The sequence below is a fragment of the Pelophylax lessonae genome, assembly GCF_965119305.1.
Source record: "Pelophylax lessonae genome assembly, chromosome: 4".
Classification (NCBI taxonomy): domain Eukaryota; kingdom Metazoa; phylum Chordata; class Amphibia; order Anura; family Ranidae; genus Pelophylax; species Pelophylax lessonae.
The window spans coordinates 328,185,604-328,212,473 of NC_138771.1; the positions used below are offsets into that span (position 1 = coordinate 328,185,604).

The following is a 26,870-nucleotide window of genomic DNA, read 5'->3' on the forward strand; positions in this document are numbered from 1 at the left end:
TCTGATGCAGACAATCGTGTTGTGTGTTTTTTTGTGATCCCATGAAGATTTACTCAAGGTTTAAGCTTTAGTTGATGATTTACTCTGTCAAGGGTTTTCCTTCCTCTAATGGTGGCTTTGGCTTGGCTTCAGTTGGGTTTAATCGTGGTAGAGACAGAGACTGTCTGCAGGACAGTTAACGTTTTCTGTAAAATAAGTGACATAAAAGTGACATAAGTGAATTGATAAGCTTAAAGCTTATATTTGTAACTCCCCTCTAGCAGCCAATCCATCAACTCACTTGAGTTGACTGGCAGTTGCAGAGGGAAACAAACATCACGGTGAACATGGAAGTTATGCAGCAGTGCACTATTGCCAGGTTCACCCTTGATGTTTGCTACTAGTCAGGAAGTGCTCTGTTTTGTAGAGGACAGGTTATGGCACACCTGGAATTTATTGCAATGCATATTCACATAAAAGGATTTATATATAATATTTTGTGGGAATTTATGATGACCATTTTCACAAGAATATTAGCTTGGCTGGCTGGCTGGCTGGCTGGCTTCTTCTATCTTGGCTTGCCTTAAAGTACAACTATAGGCCAAACTTTATCCAAAATCCAAAAAGTTTGGCCTTTAGTTGTACTTTAAATGGTGGTAGGCCTGGCTTATATTAATATTTTCTTTTATGAAGCAGTAAACTGCACTACTAAAGTTTTTTACTAATTTTACTGTTACTTCTAGTAAAATACTAGTGTTGTTGTCTGTCTCTGCTATGCTGTTTGCATTTTCAGACCTTCCTATATGTTTGCAGTGCAAGTGCACAAAAGTATGCAGGGCTTGCAGGCCATGACAGGGTCCAGGAAAGTGTCCTTTGAAGCAAATGAAAATAAAAAGGATTCTTTTATTTGTGACTGCTTGATTGTTTGTTTTTTTTTATAAAGTTTTGAAAACCATTGGGCAGTGGGCTGGGCATGGGCATTGGGCAGTAATCGTGATGCATCGTGATGCATCGCGGAATCGAATCGTATCGAATCGCAACCCTAATAATCGTAATCGCATCGAATCGTGAGGTAAGTGAAGATGCACAGCCCTAATATACAGTGCCTCTGAAATTGTGAACACAAATTTCTCCACAATGATTATAGCTATAGAGGGCTTATTGCAAAGAGCGTTTTCTTTTTTTGCTCATTCAGAATATGTTAATAGTTTAGTGTGCATAGTCTGGGCACAGGTTCACTTTAAATGATGCCTTTACTTTTAGTGAAATTATAATTTTCTACTCATTCTCAAGAGGTCATTATTACTTAAAGCGCAACTCCAGGCAAGATTTAGTTTTTTCCCACCAACCCATCCTGCTAGCTGTTATGTTTTCCTTACCTGATAACGTTAGGTATAGTCAAATAAGAAATTAAAGAAAGAGGAGAAGGATCTGGTTCACTTGATCACTTGACCACGGCTTAAAACTCTGCTATACTTACCTTTGCATCAATGGTCTGATGTCCGGTATCGGCATCTTCTCCCTGGCTTTTTCCAGATGCCAGCCTTTGTCCATCTTGGTTGCGCTGCTGCGCAGAAGTGCAGTCATTCCGGCACACAGGTACTGTGCCGGAATGTAAACTGAACTGCACATGTGCAGGTTGGTTTCGTTTATTGAAAAAGAGACATGTCATGTCAAGAACCAGCCTGCTCAAAGTTTTATATCAGACTTTAGTCCTGCTCTAAGGTAAGTAAAGAAGGGTATTTAAGAAGGTTTTTTTTTTTTAACCAAGCAATCAGTGGAGTTGGGGTTTAAACACTACCACTTGTCCAATACCTTCAGCCCGTGGCTCAGTGCAGAAAGCCTCTGCCCAAATCTTCAGAAATCTTCACAGCAGTACCTGAACATGCAAACAGAAAACTCCAGTTATTTCAGTGGAAGTCTCCTCTACAGCCTGGCAGAGGGGCCTTCCATTGAAGTAAATGGAGGTAGTTGCCCATGGGTATCGCTGTGAAGATTTCTGGTGATCTGCTCACAATCTGTGCTACATTGGGTATGCCACACATTTCAAAGTTAGTATGCGCACTATAGTTTCACTTATCCATTATTGAAAGTTTTGGGACGCCTGCCTTTACACGCATATGAACTTTATTGGCACCCCAGTCTTAGTCACAGAGTCCTGACCTCAATTCAATAGAACACCTTTGGGATGAATTAGAGTGCATACTGTGAGCAAGGCCTTCTTGTCCAACATCAGTGCCTGACCTCACAAATGCGCTACTGGAAGAATGGACAAAAATTCAAATAGACACACTCCTAAACCTTGTGGACAGCCTTCCCATGAGAGTTTAAGCTGTTATAGCTGCAAAGGGTGGGCCAACTCAATATTGATCTCTACGGACTAAGACTGGGATGCCATTAAATTTGTGCATGTGTAAAGGCAGGTGTCCCAATATTTTTGACAATATAGTGTATATGTAAGCACAGGAAAATCATACAAACTCTGATAGAGACTCAATCCAGGAGCCCAGTGCTGCAAGGCCACTGTGATAACTGCTTTTCAAACTTTATCATAATCTTCCTATTTCTGGCCTTAGTTGTAAACCCTACATTATTTTGTATGTAATGAGTTCCCTAGGAGAAAAAAGAACGAGACTTACCAACAACATTCACTTTGTCCAAGTATATGTATTCTGGGTATTAAAGCACTACACCATATGTGGGCTGCATAAGTCAGACATGTTTTATGAGAACCTTTTATTGAAAGTGGTACAACTAGTAGATTGAATGACGCTAAAATAAAAAGCCTGCAAGAAGACAGTGGGTATCAAAGAATGTACTTCAACAAACCCTGTTCCCAGCAACAAATGGCTTAATAGCAAGCTGTAGCCAAATGTAGTCTGACTTATACACACAGTCTGAAAGAGTACCAAGTAAGAGGTAGTCGCTGTCAATGGACCTGAATTACTCCCTGCTGTCTCCGTATTTCTGAGCAACTAATGTACCAGCTATTATTGTATAATCAGATTACATTTGCTGGATACGTCATACAGAGGAAAAATATCATAAATGTATGATTTTCTGCTTTCATACTGAGTGTGATCACTAATGTATGTGGATGACTACATCTCACTCCTGGGTATGACATGAGTGACAGGGGACCCTACATAACATGCCACTCAGCATACACACACAAAAAATGACTGCTTATTGCTTGTATTGATTTGATACAGATGCAGAAACACTTACACCTGTTTTCAGATGCAACCTGCAATCAGTATTTCTCAGAAAATAGGTACAGGTACTCCCCCTTTCCGAGTCTCTGCCGCCTACCCACCTCTGAGCACTGTCAATTGGTTTTACGCTTTACCTAGAGAATACAGAAAAGTATCATTTTTTGGTTCTAAGTAGTTTGTATAGAATTTACTAATGAAAGGCAATAAAATAGGTCCCCTGCAGCCAGCAACAATAGATCTCACCAGCAACAATAGATTCCTCACAGCAACTATAAATCCCCTCAGCAACAATAGATACCCTCCTTAACAATAGATCTCCCCAGAAACAATAGATCCCTCATAGCAACTATAGATCCCCCTGAAACAATAGATCCCCCAGCAACAATCGATTTCCTCAGTAACAATAGATCCCTTACATCAACTATAGATCCCCAGCAACAATAGAACCACCCCAGAAACAATAGATCTCCCAGGATCCAGCATCCCTATTCTCTCCAGCAGCCAGCAACAATAGCCACCTTAACAATATATCTCTCCTATCAACAATTGACTCACTGGAAACAATAGATCCCCCACCAGCAGTAATAGACCATCCCAGCATCAATAGATAAACACTCCAGCACACCCTGGCAAAAACTGTACATTCATTACTGGAGGTGCCAGAACTGCGTTCCCGCTGAAAAAAAGCCCTGGTATTTCTTAATATGACATCATGACAACCATATCTACATATACCTTTGCCAATATACACTAACCATATCTACATACAGTATATATTTGCCAATATACACTCACCGACCACTTTATTAGGTACACCTGTTCAATTGATTGGTAACACAAATTGCTAATCAGCCAATCACATGGCAGCAACTCAATGCATTTAAGCATCTAGACATGGTAAAGATGACTTACTAAAGTTCAAACTGAGCATCAGAAGTATTGATTGACCGATATCGGTTTTTCGTTCCCGATAACGATATTTTGGCCAATTCATATCGGTATCGGCCAATATGGGCTGATATTTTTGTACATTTAAAAACATTTTTTTATTTGACAGGTACTATTGTGGAGGGATCTGGGGGTCTAAAATACCCCAAACCCCTCCTCTGCACTTTAAAGCCAAATTTGGCTGTTTTGAATGCTGTCATTTTTTTTAAATCTGGCGCCAGTACCCGGAAGTGATGTCATGACACTCCCGGTTTTTGCATGGAGACCCGATCAGAGCCGAATGCGGCTTTGATCGAGTCTTCGGCGGCCGTGCAGGCTGGTTGCCCGGGTCTCCCGGTGGGAAGGGAGACCCGGGTCAAACCGCGGAAGGCGGTGGGAGGCTCTCACCTCCCACTGTCCCTTGTAAACACAGAAGCCTTCTGTGTTTACAAAGGACAGCTTTGCTTTCAGCAGCTCCCAGATTTACCAGATCCCTGCATACACTCGCAGCGGGGCACGGTGGGGACAGATCTCCAGAATCTGAGAGAGAGAATGATCTCTCTGCAAGGGAAGGCAGAGCTGCCTACAGAATGAGGTACTAGAGGCCGGGAAAGGTAGGAGAGAGAGATGAGAGGAAACTTTGGGGGGGTGGAGGGTTGGGGGTTGCACACTGTGCATAGTGCACCCCTAAACCCTGCACTCTTTACACAGCACACCCCTGAACTCTAAAATCTGTGCATAGGGTACCCCAGGAACTGCGCTCTGTACATAGCATGCCGCTGAACCCTGCACTCTGTACATGACACACTCCTGAACTCGGCATGTAGTGTAATCCTGAACTCTGCACTCTGTCCTTAATACACTACTGAACCCTGCATTCTGTACATAGCACACCCTAGATACAACCGGCCCATTGGGGGCAACCATACTGTTGATGCGGCCCACGATCAAATAGAGTTTGCGCCACTGTTCTAATTCTTCAGCACCAGCAGCCACCGATTTTAGCCTATTGTTCCCAAACGACTGTCATTGCGTTACTTTGGTTATCCATTACTTGGGACTTTTGCTTATAGTGCGCAGGATTTTTTCCCTTCCTTTGTACCTTTAGCGGCTAGATCAAGCCTGCCTTTTAGTTACACAAAGCCACAGGTTTTCACTGTGTACCAGTACAACCTTTTAGCTGCCAGCATCCTAACAACCAATGATGTCATCTGGGCTCCTGCATAGCATCCTTGTTTGCCCCTCTCCATCAGCACTGGAATCACATTAGCTGAGTGAAAGAGAGAAACTCAGGAATACTAGTACAGTACAGTACAGGTGCGCAAAGGTGTGTATGCTTTGGAATAAAAAATCAGCTCTAATCATGGATTATGTAAAATTATAAGTTTCGTTTTTTACATTTTAGAATATGGTGTCGTCAGATTGTGCAGAATTTTAAAGGGTTCCTTGACTGAAAAAAGTTGAGAAACACCGGTAAAGCTAGAAGTAGTTAGTTGCTATTTGAAGTTGAATTAGGCTGAGTTACCCATGTGGCTATACACACTGGGGTATTTTCCTGACATCCAAAACTAAAGTAAGCTACAGTACTTGTATGAATTGAGAAACATCTTCAACCTAAAGAACAAGTCCACTTGAATGTGACTAATTACTACTGGATGTAGCATTAGATTTTTCAAATCTAACAAGATGTCAACATTTTGCAGGAGACATTAAAAAATAAGCATTCCATTTGCAAGGCATAATAAAGGATAAGTACTCTTTTATCCTTTAGCTGGGGACTGGTTTTGCAATGAAATAATGGAGGCTATGGTGGGTAGAATTCAGAATATTTCAGCCATGGTGTCCAGGTGCCAGATGAGACACACATTGACAATCTCTGGACAACTGTGTTGTTTTTAAGTATAATATATTAAAAATGCTAAGGGAGGGTAGTTGTGCCCTTATTAGTTCAAGAATAACTAAAGGCAAACTTTTTTTAGTTCTGGATAGAGTGAAAAGGGGTTTGAAACACCTGTCTTTTTTTTTGTATCGCTGTCTTTACCCCCATTGGGGAGATTCACCCTCCATATTTGACATGTTTACAGATATCATCAAAAGTGATAGTGAAGGAAAATCCCAAATTATGGGTTGTCTCCAGAATAGTAAGAGAGGGGAAATCTACCAATGGAGACACTTGTTCTCTTAAACCCTGGTGACGTACCAGGGAATTTCTCAGTTTGGAAGGATTTCCACATCCGGTTTTGGCTAATAGGCAGGAAGTAAAGGGATGTCTCCCCAACAGAGTTGTATAAAGTACTCGAAACTCATACTTGAGTAAAAGTACAAGTGCTCGATCAAAAAGTGACTTGAGTAGAAGTGGAAGTGCTCTATCAAAAAGAGACTTCAGTAGAAGTACTAAAGTATTCAACATGTTTTGTACTTAAGTATTGCAAGTCGTTTTTTTAATTTTGCTACTCAAGTACTGAAAGTAAAAGTACCAGTAGTTTTTAAAAAAAATTTGCTACTCAAGTACTGAAAGTAAAAGAACAAGTACTGTGTTATGTAGTTATTAAAGAAAGAAGTCAAAAGTTTGAACATCATATTGTTTTTTATTATTTCAAATGATTAACCTAAAGGACAATCACAATTCCTTTGGCTGTAACATTTTGTAAACAAAAACAGATAAAGAAATGTCCCTCCCTTTCCCCTGCAAGCATCCCTCCTTCTCTTCCCTGCATGTTTTTTTTCTCCACCGCTTATTGGTGCGCAAAATCATATATAAACCAATGTGATATACAACAATATATTCCAATAATGAAATAAAGGAAGAGTGTATGAAATCAAAGTCAGTAAAAAGTCCAAAATATTGTGAATCTTCAAATATATATATATATATGTGACAAAACAAGATGAATATATTTTCAACGGTGCAAGAATCAAACAGGTGCTATTCCAAATAATAGGTGCAGACTCCCACCACAATTTTTTGAACTTCATGAAACCTGCCATCTACTGTTCTGGCAGTGGTAATTTTTATAATTGTAACGAGTAACTATTCAGCCCAAAAAAAAAAAAAATATCACAGTAGAAGTATTGAAATCATCGAAAAAATGTAGTGAAGTAAAAGTGGAGAAAAAGTAGGAGAAAAAAATCTACTCCAGGAAAGTACAGATACCGCCTTTCGTACTTAAGTACAGTAGTGAAGTAGTTCTACTTAGTTAATATACATCTCTGCTCCCCAATGGGATACAGATGGCAGAAAAAAAAAAAACTCAAAGGGGTTATAACCCTCCCTAATGCCTTGTACACACGCATCGATTATTGGCCGGGAATTTTCGGCCAACGTCCGATCTTCAGCTTGTTAGTATGATGCTTCCGACAACCGACTCCGACTTTTCGGCTGAAAAAAATCTGGTGTGCAGGCTATAAAATTTTTGTTGGCCGTCAACACAACGACCGATTTTCCGTCAGTCAGTACAGATTTCGGCAGACAAAAATCTGATGAGCAAGACTGGGCATGCTCAGAGAAGAAAAAACACACGGAAAGTAAACCAGCACATGACATCACTTCTGAAGTAGATTTTTCTTGGCCAAGAAAATTTGTGTGCAGTCTAGGCACATTCCAACCAACAAAACACAACTCTGGACAAAAGTCAGACGATCGGTCGGCCGATAATCGTTGCGTGTGTACGAGGCATTAGTCTACTGAAAATTTGAAAAAAGCCTTTAGTTCTAATGTAAGTCCTACCATTTTTTTATAGGTGTCTCTATGACATAAAAGTCAAATATTAAAAAAATAAGTACTGTCACCTTGAAGCCCGATGCTGCTCTCTTCTCCAGTGCAGAGTGGTCCTCAATGCAGAGAGCATCATTAATGTGATGATGTCAGCCCTGTTTTCTGCATCCTTGTACTGTGAATGCAGTGGTCATAAACCTTCCCCCAGTGGGCTGGTCCATCATTTCCTGAACTGACCAGAAGTGGGATGAATAATACTGGGTGACAGATAGGATAGAAGCATTGCAGCCAGAGCTGCACTTTTTTTTTTTTTTTTTAGAAAGGCTAAAACAATTTTTTTTTTCTAAAAGCTGGAATTTGGCTTTAAAGTAGAACTAAACCCTCCTACCCATTACAGCCAATTAATCTCTTCTTATGCTGGCCATACACATATAGATCTTTAGACGAGAATGTTCGTATGAACATTCCTACAAAAATTCTTTGAACATTAGATGAATAGACAAATGTGGTTTGAAAATGTGTCTTTTGCTTTTAACATTCAATTTTATAAATTTAATTTCTGAGCGATAACCACATACACTGCCTGAAAATTTGTGGATCGAGAAAAGTTTTCCTTCCTGCCCCTTAGAATTTTCCCTGTCACTGCAGTCGAAAATGGACATCGATTTGACCCCACTAACGATTAGTAAATCAAACGAATTTTCTTTACAAACTAAAATCTATACGTGTATGGCCAGCATAATGCCTCGTACACACGCAACGATTATCGGCCGACCGATCGTCCGACTTTTATCCAGAGTGGTGTTTTGTTGGTTGGAATGTGCCTAGACTGCACACGGATTTTCTAGGCCAACAAAAATCTACTTCAGAAGTGATGTCATGTGCTGGTTTACTTTCCGTGTGTTTTTTTCTTCTCTGAGCATGCCCAGTCTTGCTCATCAGATTTTTGTCTGCCGAAATCTGTACTGACTGACGGAAAATCGGCCGTTGTGTTGACGGCCAACAAAAATTTTATAGCCTGCACACCAGATTTTTTTCGGCCGAAAAGTCGGAGTCGGTTGTTGGAAGCATCATACTAACAAGCCGAAAATCGGCCGATCGGACGTTGGGCGAAAATTCCCGGCCAATAATCGATGCGTGTGTACGAGGCATAAGGCTCAGTTTGATCTGCAGTTGCAATGTTGCACATGTGATCAGTTATGACACTAGCCATCTGATGGTTTCACAGGTCAATTGCGAGATGTGACAGTTATATTCATGGCATGCCTTAAATGTAATGAGATTTGGGAAACTGATAGGTTTAGTTCCGCTTTAGTGACTTCATAATAAGAATTATTTTTAAAACAACAACATGATGTTCAACCACCATTAAGTCAACTGAAACACTGTGCGTTGTGTTTATTTCTCCCTATAGTATACTTATTTTTAACATGCGCAAAATTTGGCACAGCATTTATTTAAAATTGGGAAGTGCCTGTATTTAATATCTTCATAGATTATTTCAATTTGTCGCTAGCAGTAGATAATAGAATGAGTAAAACAATACACACTCTAGCATAAACAGAACCATGGGAAAAAAACTATTATAGACAAAAAAAAGAAAAAATCATCGAGCCTTTCCACATCATAATACATTATCCACATATAAAAAGTGACAAAGGCAACACGACTAAATATTTTGCTGCACAGTAAAAAAAAAAAAGAGTGCTTATAAAGATTGTGCAGCTCGATGCCTGATACTAATGAGGCACAGATCCTAACGATACCGCAGATAACATGTAAGTGGCATTACAGGGAACAGAGACGCCAGCTTGTAGGTTTTACCAGGCACTAGAAAGCTGTTCCTTGGTCTCGCTTCATTGCAGAACTGCATAATTTCATGTCTCCATGGCAACAGGCTGGCTGGCGGCACAGCACTGATGCCCCTATGGTGACTGCGGGGTGGCGAATGAATTAACTATAACCCCAAGAGCACAGCTAGTTCCAAATTGCGAGGATAAATGTGTAATAGTGACATAAACGGCTGAAATTGGGACACAGCACAGAGCAAGATAGCTGGATCCCTTCTCACCTACGTGTACTGCTGGCGACAAAGGGGTTAAACGTAACAACTGTGGAAGCAGCACAAAGTATTGATGACACCAATAGAAAGTAAAGATGACGCCAAGCAAAACTTCGTTGCTGAGATACAGATGGAGGATGTTGTTATAGAGCCTGCATAACAAGATGTTCTGCACAAAGTTAGAAAATGATCATAAGACTAAAGTCAGATTTACACTTGGATATACAGTACATAGGAGCCATTTACACCAAATAGGGGACAAACAAGGGCTGCAGACTGATAAAATAGTCTGAGTGGGGGGGAGGGGGGTTAATTGTTTTGATAAACCAAAATCAACATCAAAATTAAAGCGGAGTTCCGCCTTCCCCTCCTCCCCCTCCAAAAATTAAAAGTCAGCAGCTACAAATATTGTAGCTGCTGACTTTTAATATTAGGACACTTACCTGTCCTGGAGTCCAGCGATGTCGGCACCGCAGCTGATGTTTCCATCAGCTGTCGGTTGCTGCCGCCGCCATTGCCGGTGAGGGAACCCAGCAGCGAAGCCTTGCGGCTTCACGGGTAGGTCCCTACTGCGCATGCGCGAAGCTTGTTGCACATTCCTATTGGCTCGGCGGCGGGGGGGGGAAGGAGGAGTGGGCCAAACTTCCAAGGGACGGAGCTGTATCCCGTTTCCCCCTCCCCCCTCCCCCCTGAAAGGTGCCAAATGTGGCATCCGAGGGGAGGCAGTTGCAAAAGAGCCGAAGTTCCACTTTTGGGTGGAACTCTGCTTTAAAGAAGCTTTTGAATACACAGCCTAAATTGAAGTTCCCCTACTCCCCTCCCCTCCTCCTAAACCACTTACCGCCCACCATATAACTGAATGACGGACACAAAGTGGTTAAACTATCCTGACTGGCCGTCATATGACATCCAACCGGAAGCACCGTTAAAGCGCGGTGATCGGGGATGACACGTGTCCCTCGGACACAGCCCATCCCCAATCAAGGTAAGCAGCCAATGAAATTGGCTGTTTACTATGTGATCGGCTGTGTCCAATCACAGCCGGTCACAAAACAAAACATAGACAGCCCTTAGTACTGATCCGGTTTCTTCTCCTCACACACCGATCGTGTGAGGAGGAGATCTAGGATCAGTGAGTGAGACATTTTTGCCTATATTATTACACATTACTGTGCACCACACGCCCCCCAATAAAGAGAACCTGTCACCATCTGGATCGGTCACAGCACACCTGGATCGGTCACAGCACACCTGGATCGGTCACAGCACACCTGGATCTGTCACAGCACACCTGGATCTGTCACAGCACATCTGGATCTGTCACAGCACATCTGGATTCGTCACAGCATATCTGCATCTGCCACAGCACATCTGGATTTCTTACAACACATCTGGATCTGTCACAGTACATCTGGATTCCTCACAGCACATCTGGATCTGCCAAAATCTGTCACACAGGCTCGCCATCAGTGACCACATCTGGATCTGTCACACAGGCCCGCCATCAGTTACCTGTCACATAGTACCGCCATCAGTAATAATATACACTAATTTGGGCTAATTTTACCAAAGATATGTAGCAGTTTAAAGTATGGCCCAAATTTATGAAGAAAAATCACTTATTGGCAAAAATTAATAATAAAAACTAAAACAAGTGTTTTTTTTATTTTTTTTTTTTTTTCAAAATGTTTGCTCTTTTTTTGCCTATATCGCAAAAAAAAAAAAAAAAACACCAAAAGAAAGGTCTATTTGTGTGAAAAAAATGATACAAATTTTGTAACATGACTGAGTAATTGTCAATCAAAGTGTGAGAGCACTAAAAGCTGAAAAATGGTCTGGGCAGGAATGGGGTATAAGTGCCCTGTATGGAAGTGGTTTTTAATTATTGTATGAAAGTGCAAAAATGTATAATATAATCACCTTTCCCCTAACTTGAGTAGAACAGGAGGTGACATCCCCCTCCTGCCAACAAGATGCAAAGAATGCTGAGTTGCCCAAATCTTGCCATAAAACTATGCAGTACAGTGTAGGAGTATCTTCTCGTAGAACTTGGGCTACTCATCATTCTCTAAAATCTTGCCAGATGAAGGTTGCCATCACCCTCACCTAGATGCTGGGAGCAGAAGCACAGAATACACAAGGTTTTTATTGGCACTTTCAAATGTAACAGTTTTTAGAAAGCATTAAAGTGATTGTAAAGTCTTTTTTTAAAATTAAAATAACAAACATATTATACTTACCTCCTCTGTGTAGTTTGTTTTGCACATGGCAGCCCAGATCCTCCTCGGGTCCCTGGCTTGAGCTCCTGGCCCCTCCCTCCTGTTGAGTGCACCAACAGCAAGCAACTTGCTATGGGGGCACCCAAGCTGAGATGCTTCTCTGTGTATCCATTCAGACACGGAACTGCTGTTTGGCCCCACCCCTCTCTCTCTTCTGATTGGCTAATTGAGTTTGATTGACAGCAGTGGGAGCCAATTGGGCCCCTGCTTTGTCTTCCTACACCCAAAACAACTTTCATAATACTTTTCCACCACGTGCTCTTATATTATCAACCACACTCACCAGATTCCAATGACCTCTTTACGTCCCAGAAGAGGCGCCGATCGGCAGCCTTCTGGGGGCGTAACCCGAGCGCAAGTCTATGCGATTGGACACCCCCACTTTCTGATATCCTGGCTGTGATTGGTCCAGTCTCCAGCCTGGACCAATCATCATCCAGGACATCCGATCCCTGACGTCACAATGGGGGCAGTGCCGGTGCATGAGTCAGTCACTCACCGTCACCGCCGCTCGGAGGACGAGGGAGAAGCCGATCACCTTCCCGCCGCCGCAGAGAGGACGGACTGGATCGAGGAGGGAAGAACCCGCCGCCGCCAGGTAAGTGCATTAAATTGAAGGGAGCACGCACGCTGGTCTCTGCATTGATTGGGGGACAATGCTGTCGGCACTCTGCATTTATTGGGGTACAATGCTGTGGGCACTCTGCAATCATTGGGGTACAATTCTGTGGCACTCTGCAATCATTGGGGTACAATGCTGTGGGCACTCTGCAATCATTGGGGTACAATTCTGTGGCACTCTGCAATCATTGGGGTACAATTCTGTGGCACTCTGCAATCATTGGGGTACAATGCTGTGGGCACTCTGCAATCATTGGGGTACAATGCTGTGGGCACTCTGCAATCATTGGGGTACAATTCTGTGGCACTCTGCAATCATTGGGGTACAATTCTTTGGCACTCTGCAATCATTGGGGTACAATGCTGTGGGCACTCTGAAATCATTGGGGTACAATTCTGTGGGCACTCTGAAATCATTGGGGTACAATTCTGTGGGCACTCTGCAATCATTGGGGTACAATGCTGTGGGCACTCTGCATTTATTGGGGTACAATGCTGTGTCACTCTGCAATCATTGGGGTACAATTCTGTGGCACTCTGCAATCATTGGGGTACAATGCTGTGGGCACTCTGCAATCATTGGGGTACAATGCTGTGGGCACTCTGCAATCATTGGGGTACAATGCTGTGGCACTCTGCAATCATTGGGGTACAATTCTGTGGCACTCTGCAATCATTGGGGTACAATGCTGTGGGCACTCTGCAATCATTGGGGTACAATTCTGTGGCACTCTGCAATCATTGGTGTACAATTCTGTGGCACTCTGCAATCATTGGGGGACAATGCTGTGGGCACTCTGCAATCATTGGGGGACAATGCTGTGGGCACTCTGCAATCATTGGGGGACAATGCTGTGGGCACTCTGCAATCATTGGGGACAATGCTGTGGCGCTCTGCAGTGATTGGGGACAATGCTGTGGCGCTCTGCATTAAAAGGGGCATGCATGCTGAACTCTGCATTGTGGGGGCACAGCACAGTGTTCATTGCATTGAAGGGGGCACAGCACAGTGTTCATTGCATTGAAGGGGGCACAGCACAGTGTTCATTGCATTGAAGGGGGCACAGCACAGTGTTTATTTCATTGAAGGGGGCACAGCACAGTGTTTATTGCATTGAAGGGGGCACAGCACAGTGTTCATTGCATTGAAGGGGGCACAGCACAGTGTTCATTGCATTGAAGGGGGCACAGCACAGTGTTTATTGCATTGAAGGGGGCACAGCACAGTGTTTATTGCATTGAAGGGGGCACAGCACAGTGTTTATTGCATTGAAGGGGGCACAGCACAGTGTTTATTGCATTGAAGGGGGCACAGCACAGTGTTTATTGCATTGAAGGGGGCACCGCACAGTGTTTATTGCATTGAAAGGGGCACAGCACAGTGTTCATTGCATTGAAGGGGGCACAGCTTCAAATTCACGAAATTTTTTACTGCGTTTTTTGGCGCGAAGCAATACCTATTACATTTTTCTTTTTGCGCCCCCCCAAAAATTTTGAGCACCAGCCGCCACTGATTTTGAGGGCTGTTTTAGGTGTAGGAATCTAAGCACTGAATTTTGCACATTCACAAGGACTATTAAAATTTTTTTTTATATATGGACTATTTTTATTACACATATTTTGTAATATATGTACATGGCTGTTTTGTAAGTTTGGTTTTCATGGAATAGCAATGTTATATGATAATTGAAAGGAGCACATACTGTACATTATTAGATTGGTATGATTATAGCAAGTGCTGTTAATACCTATTATCTATGGATCTCTTGTTAGAGGCAGTAGACAGCAGCTGCAATTTTTACGTGTTATTATTTATTACCACTTTTTATTTTAGTTACTCACTGTGGCGTGGATTTTTTTTTAGTATATAACAATTTCAGAAGCTCTTTCATGGTGGAATTCCTAACACAAATATCACATGTAGAGGAATATGTCTGTCTTCTAGTGACATTGTTTGGAATGGAGTTCCCATTTAATTTGGAGTGAAGCTCTGCTGTACTCACCATCCTTCTAGCGATGTGACACCACAGGTATCTTTGCCTGTTCTTTTTCTGGGTTTGGTATCTTTGGCCATATTGATTGACTACCCCAGGAGGGCATAATTCCTGGGGTAGTCACTGGAGGTAATGCATATCAGCACCAAGGCATGTACATGGAGATCCCCTGGCAAATCATAAGGTTTGAGCTCCTTTACATGAGGGCAGGGTAGAGTCTACAACTTTGTACATTCTGTGGAAGCAGAAGGGGGAAGAAGAGAGCTAATGGAGGCACAGAGGTGAGCTGTGGATGGGGAGCGCAAAGGTAAATGGTAGGTGGAAAAGTGGCTTGGAGCTGAGAAATATGTGTTTACTTTGGGGGGGGGGGGGGGGTTGCTTGAGGGAGGGGTGGATTGTTGCTATAAATGTACATTATAAACTTCCAGCCGCTGTAGTATAATACAAAGTTTTTACTGTCCTAGTTCACATACTAATGGTTGCTGGGCTATACTCCAGAATGATGCACTCTATAAAATTGTGTGTATGTTACATATTCCTAAGCCCTTCACTTTCTACTGTGGTCTATATATGACATCTCTTGACCACTGCACTCTTTCCACTGGGTATATGTTACAGACTCCTGACAACTGCACTCTGTATGAGGGGCTATACAGTACATGACATAATCCTAAAACGTCTGTATGCTGGGAGTCCAGCAATTAGGAGTTTGCAAAGTATATCCAAAGTATGCAAAACTGCAAAGTATATACATAAAGAGTTCAGCAATATGGAGAATGTAATGTCCGGCACAGCTTACAGAGCACAGTGGTCAGGAGTAGCATACAGCTCAGTGTAAAGAGGGCAGAGATCACTATAATATAATATAATGTGCAGATAGCACAGTGGCTAAGTTACTTAGCACTTCCGCCTGGCAGCACCAGGGTCGTTGTTTTGAATCCCAACCACAGCACTACCTGCTCAGAGTTTCTCCCTGTGCCTACATGGGTTTTCTCCGGGCTCTCCGGTTTCCTTCCACACTTCAAAGACATGCTGGTAGGTTAATTGGCTCCTGTCTAATTGGCCCTAGTAAGTGTATTTATGAATGTGAGTTAGGAAGCTTAGATTGTAAGCTCCTTGAGGGCAGGGACTGATGTAAATGTGCGATATACTGTATATGTAAAGCACTGCGTAAATTGACAGCACTATATAAGTACCCGTAAGAAATAAAATAAATGTGTAGTGCAGTATACAACATAGCACAGAAATTGCAGCAGTTAAGAATATGTAATGTACAGTGTACCTTAAATACTCCTGACTATATGATGTGTTGTACATACATTTTACTGTTATATCTTACATACATATGACTGCTGCACTCTGTACTCCTGACACAATATTTAATAACCCTGACCACTGCACTCTATACATTAGACTGTCCGTTACATACTTCTGACCACTGCACTCTATACATTAGACTGTCCGTTACATACTTCTGACTAATGCACTCTATACATTAGACTGTCCATTACATACCTCTGACCACTGCACTCTTTACATTAGACGGTCCATTACATACTTCTGACTAATGCACTCTATACATTAGACTGTCCATTACATACTTCTGACCAATGCACTCTATACATTAGACTGTCCGTTACATACTTCTGACCACTGCACTCTATACATTAGACTGTCCATTACATAATTCTGACCAATGCACTCTATACATTAGACTGTCATTACATACCTCTGACCACTGCACTGTATACATTAGACTGTCCATTACATACTTCTGACCAATGCACTCTATACATTAGACTTTCCATTACATACTTCTGACCAATGCACTCTATACATTAGACTGTCCGTTACATACTTCTGTCGAATGCACTCTGTAGATAAATTCCTGAACCTTGCACTTTATATGCTATTTTGTAATTACATACTCCTGTCATTGTAGTGTTCATTGTCTCAACAGTAAGTGGCTGCTAAGTAGCCTGCAACTACTGTAAAGCTGAGGTGTGGGCAAAAAAAGTTGGGCATTAAGCCTAGTTCACACTAACAGTTTTTTTTTTTTTTTTGCTGGGTTACACGAAAAAAAACTGTCAGCTCCAGTTGGAGTTGCTGTACTAACCGTCTGACATTAGTACAGTGATCTCCCACACTCAGCTGTTGTGTTATGACAAGAGGACGCCCCCCTGCCAGAACACTCCAATCAGCGCTCCCCGTCATTGGCTGAGAGTGCTGGTCGGGAATCGGTCGGCTGCTGGTTTCTCAGTATGCACGTCTGACAGAGACTGGCCAAACAGCCGACTTCTGTCGGACAGACCAACATACACACGGGTCAAATGTCGGACGTTTTTATTTTTGAACAAGCAAATGTCTCCTGGCATTCGGTTCGTGTGTACCTGGCTTTAGATAGGTACCGACTAGGTACCTCTAATGATGTGTACCCCACTGGTAGCTGCTGCTTCCTTTTTACATGGAGCCTCTGGCGGTGATGTTATTGCTAAAGTAAAACTGATAGTCTGGGCAGGAGAACAGCTATCACAGTGGGTTGCTCACTCAGCAGCTTCTTCATTCAGAAAAGCCACTATATTATTTTCAAAGACTACAAGGCATTCTGTGAATGGACGCAGGCTGTATGAATCACAACCCCCACCCCCCACTTGTCCAGTCATAGAACCCTTTGTATGTAGGGGTAAATAACTTTGTCAGTTTTTTTTTTTTTTATATAGAGAGATTCAATCTCTATTTTGTCATTAGGACTGAATATGAGAGAAAATCCAAAATGGTAGTCTTCCCATGGAGAAACTGTGACAACTGTCTAACAGAGAATTTTCTTCTTAGGCCAGCCATACATGGTGCAAATTTCTTTCCTGCAACCCTCAATTCCCCCATCAACAGGGGAGTCAGCAATTGTCTTCCCCCAGGGGGGGGCTTCACCCACTTGCCCCCACTGGGAGGAGACAATCGCTGATTCCCCTGTCAGCAGGTAGCGAAAATCGCAAGAGCTTCCGGCAGGCTAGTTGTACCCAAGTCGATCAATCAATCAACTTGCTACATTCGGCCTTCCCATTAATGGTTTGAATCTCAGGCAGTTCCTGCTGAGCGGCGGTACAGGCAATAGTCCTAATCCAGCTGGATGTGTTGGTGTCCTACTGGCACTCATGGCCCTACTGCCACCCATTAAATGTGTATGCATTTTCATTATTTGTATTTAATCTTCAATAAATTATTCTACACTATGATCTATCTCTGGGCCTATGCTTTATAAGTAAAGAAGTCAGTGGGATCTTTAAGATGGCTGGCATTGAAACCATTAGGGAGATCTGGAATAACCTATCCAGGATCTAAAAATCAAAAAGACTGAAAAAAACAAAAAAGTTGGGACTTTTCACGAGGCATTATACCTATGGTATACGTCTCCATCCCTAATGTATAGTAGCAAGGGGGGAAAAAGGGGAAGGGGGGAAGGTACAAATGGTTAATGTCAAGTAACAAAAGCAATCGGCATGTTGGGTAAAACAAGGTAATGGATAATGTGTAATAAAACAAACTCCGTAGACTATATTATACATAAAGTCGATTCGCCTTTGGTTACTAGCAATAAAAATGGGTAGAAGGGGAAACAGGGTGGGACTTTAAATGAGGTGTATGAGAACGGTTGGCAACTGAAAGTACAATCACAGATATACAAAATATGAAAAGATTTATTTGACAAATCTCATCATAATACATAACATGTGGGTAAATGTATAATACAAAGATGTAATACATAATGTTGGAAACAAGAGCAATGTTGGACTTTCCATGCAAGGCTGTAGGATGCACATTGGGCGGGAATGAGCAAAAATGGTAATTGCCATATATAGAACCAAATAATGAAAAAATGAAAAATAAGAGGGATGCATGTAAGAAAAGCTCGACGCGTTTCGTGGATTATTCCAACTCATCAGGAGCAAGTGCATCACCAAGCCCACTTTGTACAGTGGACCCATATGGGTAGGGTAAAATATTTGATAAAATAGTTTAATACAGAAATTTGGTAAAAGTGTTGTGGACAATTGTCCAGATGGGCAAGAGGTCTTTTTCGGGAGCTGTGGAGGCCTCGTCTGCGGCCAGAAAGCGCCCCAGATGGACATCCAAGTGAGAAAGAAGCAATATGGCCGAAGTTGATGCATGATGATATTGTCAACGCAAAATCCCCAGGGGTAACTAGGTAAGTAAAGTAAGAGGTAGATGGTTACTAAAGATTGGGGAAATTTTTGGGAATGTTTATGACAAATAGGGTGGGAATAAACGCCCAAAGTAAGAAAGAGGTTGGGCCCAAGATTGCCTCAGATAAGAGGAGTGCCAGGGAGTGGTGCTGGTGCATAGAGAGTGAGAAAGGGTGAAAGTAGGAACAGAAATTTGGGGTGAACTAAAAATCTGTGAGATAGGGCAGTGGTAGCCTTGGGGGTGGGTGCTAGGTGCCTAAAGGAGAAATGTGAAGAGTGAAGCCAAACCTGGGGAGGTGAGAAATGTCCAAAAAAGGGGTGTGCCAGAGACTGGTCACAGCGGGGTCCCCAGTGTCACGTCCACGCTTAGTGAAGGGAGAGGGCAGCCGCATCGCGGGCAAGCAAGCTTTGTCCAGGATGACAGTGCTGCACGATCTCCCTTGTATTTGAGCGCGAGATGGACATCACGTGCCGTTATCGTGGTGGCGCCAAATAATGACGTCACACGCACGGCACGGAAGGCGTGACGCCGATGCACAGCAGCACACAGAGTTTGTTTTATTACACATTATCCATTACCTTGTTTTACCCAACATGCCGATTGCCTTTGTTACTTGACATTAACCATTTGTACCTTTCCCCTTTTCCCCCCCTTGCTACTATCCAGGATCTAACACACAAAGCTTGTAGGCTGCTTTGTCAGCCGCAACTATTTGGCGAGTATGAAATTCACCTGGCGCGTGGAAGAGCCCTTTTCACAATTATAAAGAAGAATCATATACTTCACATTCATTTCACAAGAGCATGCTGATTGGAAGCTTTTCTTTATGTAATGATTTCGATTTTACGCTATCCCTTGGGATGTTTTGAATCATAATATCACCAGACATTGCATAATTTATATTATAGCGCTAGCACCTAATTTTTTATTAAAATATAACTAGAGTCGCAGAAAGTGAAATTGTTCCGCCAGCAGCCTTTAAAAATATTGTTATAAACTGACTATGTGGGCTAGGTGTCTGGTTTCATATTCCCTTGAGTGTCATAGCATTTGTAAAGTGACATGTAATTGTCAGCATACATAAGAAATAAACACAATACACTGTGGGTGATACGGAACAAAGAAGCAATCCAAAACAGACATAACTTGAACATAAAAAAATAAATATTTTTATATCCAAATATATTTATATATTTATATTTAAATATCCAAAAATATTTGCACACCTAAACTTAAATTGAAAGAAAAATATTTAAACATACATTTCTATAATATATTTATTAAAAAAAAAGTTAAAGGAAAAAAATTAAAAACTTGTGAATTTTGTTCTAGCCAACACTGCTATGATAGTCATGGGCAGACCTATAGATAGATACTCTTGTGCTGGATCACCTACTAGCACCTCCTTGGACTCCAGCTGTCAATTTTCATCATAGTAAGAAAACATTCTTTTTTTTTTTGCTAACTTTCCCACTGATCTGCCGTTAAGAATTTTTGGGTTAAAAAAGATTTTTAGTGTCTTTTAGGACGTGTGTTGATTGGCTTTGGTGTCAGTTTGACATCATTTTTAAGACGCTGCTGAAATCATTCAGAATTCATTGACAGGCATATTCCATATGCAGTGTACCCCCCTCTGACCTGCGTCTGACACAGATCCGTCTGATCGGCTGCTTCACTGTCCGCATAGCATAGTCGTCGCTTCCAGGTTCTGACGTCACAAAGTTGGAGGAACAGCATCGTTACTTAGCTTCCTGATCACTCAGGAGAGCCCAATAAAGGTGGCGGCAGGAGGGGGTGGGACCCTCTTCAATATTTGTAAAAGTATTCCAGCAGCTGCCCAGCCGCTCTGAGCACTTTAACATAAAAGAAAATTGCCGGCCCTAAAAATTGATACCGGGATCATGGTTGTAGCCTCAACCATGATCCCGGTATAACCTCTTCCCTACCGTGACGTATACATACTGTGGCTGGTAGGGAAGTGATTAAAGGGGATTTACATTCTCATAGACTTATATGGGATTGCAAAACCCACTTGAAAACGGGCAAAAGCCTGTTGACACAGGTCCTTTCAGTGTTAAAATGTGCTTTCTCTTCTTCAGGAAAACCGGCAAAAATGGTTCATCTTGTGTCCCCAATCTCCATTTGTGGCCTGAACATACAGATGATAAATATGAAAGCTGCTATCAAAGCAACCTGGGCTTCCATAGCACCTCAGCAGTGCCGCAGGCTGATCTCCTCCATGCAACGCCACATTGATGCAGTAATTCTTCCATAAGGAGCCCTGACCAAGCATTTAGTGCATACTATACTGTACATGGACATACTTTTCAGTAAGCCAACTTTTCTGCATTAAACATTCTTTTTTTATTGGTCTTATGTAATATTCTAATTATTCTAGGGTTTTTACTAGCTGTAGGCCATAATCATCAAAATTAAAAGAAAAAAAAAATCTTAAAATATATCACTTTGTGTGTAACGCATCTATATAAAATATAAGAGTTTCACTTTTTAAATTGAATTACTGAAATAAATGAACTTATTGATGGTATTCTAATTTTTTGAGAAGCACCTGTAAATACAAATTGGGGGTTTGAAAAAAAAAAAAAAAAAAAAGTCAACATGTGAAGACTGTACTTCAATTTAAACTGATGGCGTGCATGGTAGATTAATTACCTGAGTCACTGAATGTAGGTGTAAGATTTAAACAGAGAGAGCCAGAGAAATGTTTATGTGACTGCAGGATTAATACTTATATTTATTATATATATATATATATATATATATATATATATATATATATATATATATATATATATATACATATATATATACACAGTCAGGTCCATAAATATTGGGACATCGACACAATTCTAATCTTTCTGGCTCTATACACCACCACAATGGATTTGAAATGAAACAAACAAGTTGTGCTTTAACTGCAGACTTTCGGCTTTAATTTGAGGGTATATAAATCCAAATCAGGTGAACGGTGTAGGAATTACAACAGTTTGTATATGCGCATCCCACTTTTTAAGGGACCAAAAGTAATGGGACAGATAAACAATCATAAATCAAACTTTCACTTTTTAATACTTGGTTGCAAATCCTTTGTAGTCAATTACAGCCTGAAGTCTGGAATGCATAGACATCACCAGACGCTGGGTTTCATCCCTGGTGATGCTCTGCCAGGCCTCTACTACAACTGTCTTCAGTTCCTGCTTGTTCTTGGGGCATTTTCCCTTTAGTTTTGTCTTCAGCAAGTGAAATGCATGCTCAATCGGATTCAGGTCAGGTGATTGACTTGGCCATTGCATAACATTCCACTTCTTTTTCTTAAAAAACTCTTTGGTTGCTATCGCAGTATGCTTCGGGTCATTGTCCATCTGCACTGTGAAGCGCCATCCAATGAGTTCTGAAGCATTTGGATGAATATGAGCAGATAATATTGCCCGAAACACTTCAGAATTCATCCTGCTGCTTTTGTCAGCAGTCACATCATCAACAAATACAAGAGAACCAGTTCCATTGACAGCCATACATGCCCAAGCCATGATGCTACCACCACCATGCATCACTGATGAGGTGGTATGCTTTGGATCATGAGCAGTTCCTTTCCTTCTCCATACCCTTCTCTTCCCATCACTCTGGTACAAGTTGATCTTGGTCTCATCTGTCCATAGGATGTTGTTCCTGAACTGTGAAGCCTTTTTTAGATGTTGTTTGGCAAACTCTAACCTGGCCTTACTGTTTTTTTCCTGTCAATGGTTTACATCTTGTGGTGAACCCTCTGTATTTACTCTGGTGAAGTCTTCTCTTGATTGTTGACTTTGACACGCATACACCTACCTCCTGGAGAGTGTTCTTGATCTGGCCAACTGTTGTGAAGGGTGTTTTCTTCATCAGGGAAATAATTTTTCGGTCATCCACCACAGTTGTTTTCCGTGGTCTTCCGGGTTTTTTGGTGTTGCTGAGCTCACCGATGCGTTCTTTTTTTTTAAGGATGTTCCAAACAGTTGATTTGACCAAACCTAATGTTTTTGCTATTTCTCTGATGGGTTTGTTTTGTTTTTTCAGCCTAATGATGGCTTGCTTCACTGATAGTGACAGCTCTTTGGATCTCATATTGAGAGTTGACAGCAACAGATTCCAAATGCAAATAGCACACTTGAAATTAACTCTGGACCTTTTATCTGCTCCTTGTAAATGGGATAATGAAGGGAATAACACACACCTGGCCATGGAACAGCTGAGCAGCCAATTGTCCCATTACTTTTGGTCCCTTAAAAAGTGGGAGGCACATATACAAACTGTTGTAATTCCTACACCTTTCACCTGATTTGGATGTAAATACCCTTAAATTAAAGCTGAAAGTCTGCAGTTAAAGCACATCTTGTTTGTTTAATTTTAAATCCATTGTGGTGGTGTATAGAGCCAAAAAGATTAGAATTGTGTCCATGTCCCAATATTTATGGACCTGACTGTATATATAATTATATATAATATATATATTATTATATATATATTATATATATAATATATTATTATATATAATAATATATATATTGCATGAGTGGATGGAAGAGGATGATTGTATTAATGCAAAAACTCAGAAAATTATAAATATGTTGTTCTTTAAATAACAAAAAAAATACTTTAAGACAAGCCAATTTTGCAGAAAATTGACAGATATGTTCTTCAAGGTTGTACTAAAAGCTGCAAACCAGCCATGAATCTGCTACATTCCTATATCTTTCAGTAATGGTTCCCTAACGTTGACCTCTGGTAATGAACTTCCTTTAAATTGGCTCTTCCTCAATCCTGTGCGGATTAAAACGTGTAACAACATTCTGTCTACTCAGAGCATACAAGTGAGAAGTGAAAATGATGAGAGCTACACGTCAACACTGGCATTGAGCCAAAGCTCTCCTTGTGTCTATAGTGAATGGTGATGACGTTATGCCATTGACTGAGAGCAAAGCAGACCCCAATACACCGTGAGTCTAATTATAGCACTGCGTAGAATGATCTCAGAAATTGGGACTATCACTGCGCTCCTCCTCTGCTTTTCTGAGTCTGAAGACATAACCTCTCTTCTCTGTAGGAAAGTGGTGCCCGTGCATTGGCATGGATGGGCAGTAAGCAAGACTGCTGTGAATGTGGACTGTCCACTAAATGTCACCTGGTCATGAGAATGGTATAAACATGGTGACCACCCTGTTTATACCATTCTCATGGCCAGGTGACATTTAGTGGACAGTCCACATTCACAGCAGTCTTGCTTAGTGCCCATCCATGCCAATGCACGGGCACCACTTTCCTACAGTGAAGAGGGGTTATGTCTACTAAACTACTAAAGGTTTGCAAATAACAGTATAAAGCAAATCCTAATCCTTTATTTGTCACTTATGATGTCAGCTCTGTTTCTTCAAGCTTTTGAGTGTCACTTCTTTTGCTGCAGTAAGAGATCTCAATACATCCGCTGCTATCTACCTAATGTAATGCTAGGGTAGCATGAGCCCCTTTATACTGACCATGGCAGGTAGAATGAGCAGAAGTCCACCATGGCTGGAAAGATAGCAAAAGAGTGCTAAGTGATCTGCTTCTCCCAGGTTACTTTTGTTGAGCAAGGTAGAACAATTCATCAAGCTGCCGAAAAGTAAAAAGAAACATTAGGATCAGGATGGGAAACTGACATGGAAGTTGCTCTGCTGCTGAAAGGCTGGTCCCCATCTGGTCGTCCAGAGGTTAATTTTCTTTTTGCAGTTCCGTCTTGTCAAACCACCAATGCTGCCATTAAAGAGAAGGGGTGATGGGTAAAAGGAAATGAATCTGTATGGTTTCCAAGTATTGATTTGATTTTCTCCCAGTGCCTGGGGCACCGTAGGCATAGAATACAGCTATGGATATGAAAGCTGTTCTGCCTTCCTTCTTTTGGGATGAAACATAGAAAAGCAGAGGATTCAATAATTACCACCATTCCAGCCTGTATTTTTACACTGCAATTACAATAAAACCTTCCTCAGGAATACACTCGCTGCTTCTCCTGCACTTGAGCATCATTATGATTTATGACCAAATGAAGCTCATCTGTCACAGTACAGAGCCACAAGAAGGTTAATAGCATTTTAAGTGTAAAGAAGGGTAATAGCATTTTTAGTAGAAAGATTCCTTCTATATGGCATGGCATATAATGCAGCAGATGCGGCTAAATGTCAGTTTGATGTTTCATGGAGACCAAGTGGAAATCTGGGTGCACATGTGAACACTGTATTTCAAAGATAATTTCATTTATAAGTACATATTGATATGCCATCTATTAATGGATATATGTATTGTTTTTAAGCCTATCAGTACATTGCCTATGAATATAATGTTGGCTGTAATGAGTATCAGGAGCCGTATACTTTGGGACTCCAGGTAAGGGTAACTCCGTGGTATATGAAATGAGAACTTGGTAAGTAAACCTCTTGATATTCACTAGAACCAGTTATATAGAAATTAACGAGATAAACTCTGACTCCTAAGGAGGGCCAGATAAAGGCTGTGGGTCTCAAAAGTCCCCCACATTTGTATTTAAAGTGTCATTCAACCCAACATTTTTAAAAAATTTTTTTTAGCAATATATTTCTTTAAAATAAAGATCTTTTCCTGTATGCTGAAGTTTGCTATCATTTAGCTATTTGTTAGTAATCTGGTTGAGCCTACTGTTTCATGGTACTTCTCTACTGTATGTGGCAACAATATAACAGCCAATTCTTTAGCTGTTCGGTTGCCACCCCCAGTTTGCAAGCTTCTAAATCCTCCTGTTAGAAAGTAATTTACTTCCTCATTTGGCCTCGCATGATTCATCAGCATTAACTCCCTTAGCGGTATCCCCGAACGTGACTCGGGGTGGATTTTCCATGCTACTATCGGTATCCCCGAGTCACGCTCGGGGTAGATGTGCAGAGCCTGCAGCGGGGTTCCTTACCTTCTCCCGGTTATCCAGCGATGATCTCCCATTGCTGTAATCGCGGCCGAGATCCCCGCCGCTCGTCCGTCGGTCTGATGACTTCCTGGTTCCGTTCCCTGCAGCAGCAATGGTGCATGGGATCGGAACTGGGAGGGAAATTCAAAAGTTGCACAAAACACACACACACATAAAAAGGAGGTGATACAATGTAATCTGAAATTATATATTATATATATATATATAATATGTGTGTATATATATATATATTATATATATATATATATATATATATATATATATATAAATTTATTATATATAATTTCAGATTACATTGTATCACCTCCTTTTTATATATATATATATATATATATATATATATATATATATATATATATATATATATACATATATATATATATATATAATATATTATATTATATAATAAAATTATATTATTGATTAGATTATAATTCATGCGTTTGTGTTTCAAATTTATCACATCTGGGATGTCTACTAGAGTCTTGTTTTGGTCAAATTTCCATGCAAAAAATTGTACCGCTTTTGGTGCATAATTCCTTACATAATCATACCGCCAGGGAGGTTAAGGGGTGAATTTCATCCCTTTCCTCTCTGTCCCACAAGATCAGCTCTGTGAAACTTCTTCTCTCCTGCTAGACATCTCTAATGACACACCTCTGGGTGGGACAGGTGGGCAATATATCAAAAACTAATATTTAATACTGCAATGAGTTTTTTTTTAATCACACTGACTGCAACAGAGCCCAATCAGCTTTGTGTGACCACATTTGCCCGTGATAAAATTGGGTTTGATACCCTTACCCTAGAAGGTTTTCTGAGCTGGAGTGAGTGAACTATTTGTTGTGTGCTTGCCTGCCTCTGCACTGAATAAGAAAGGACTCGGA

The 26,870-nt window shown here is 41.2% G+C and overlaps 1 protein-coding gene across 8 annotated transcripts in view; it reads right to left on the bottom strand.

Moving 5' to 3' along the window:
• ABLIM3 (actin binding LIM protein family member 3) overlaps positions 1–26,870 on the bottom strand; it is a 421,965-nt gene that overhangs the window by 279,423 nt on the left and 115,672 nt on the right. The window lies entirely within an intron of this gene.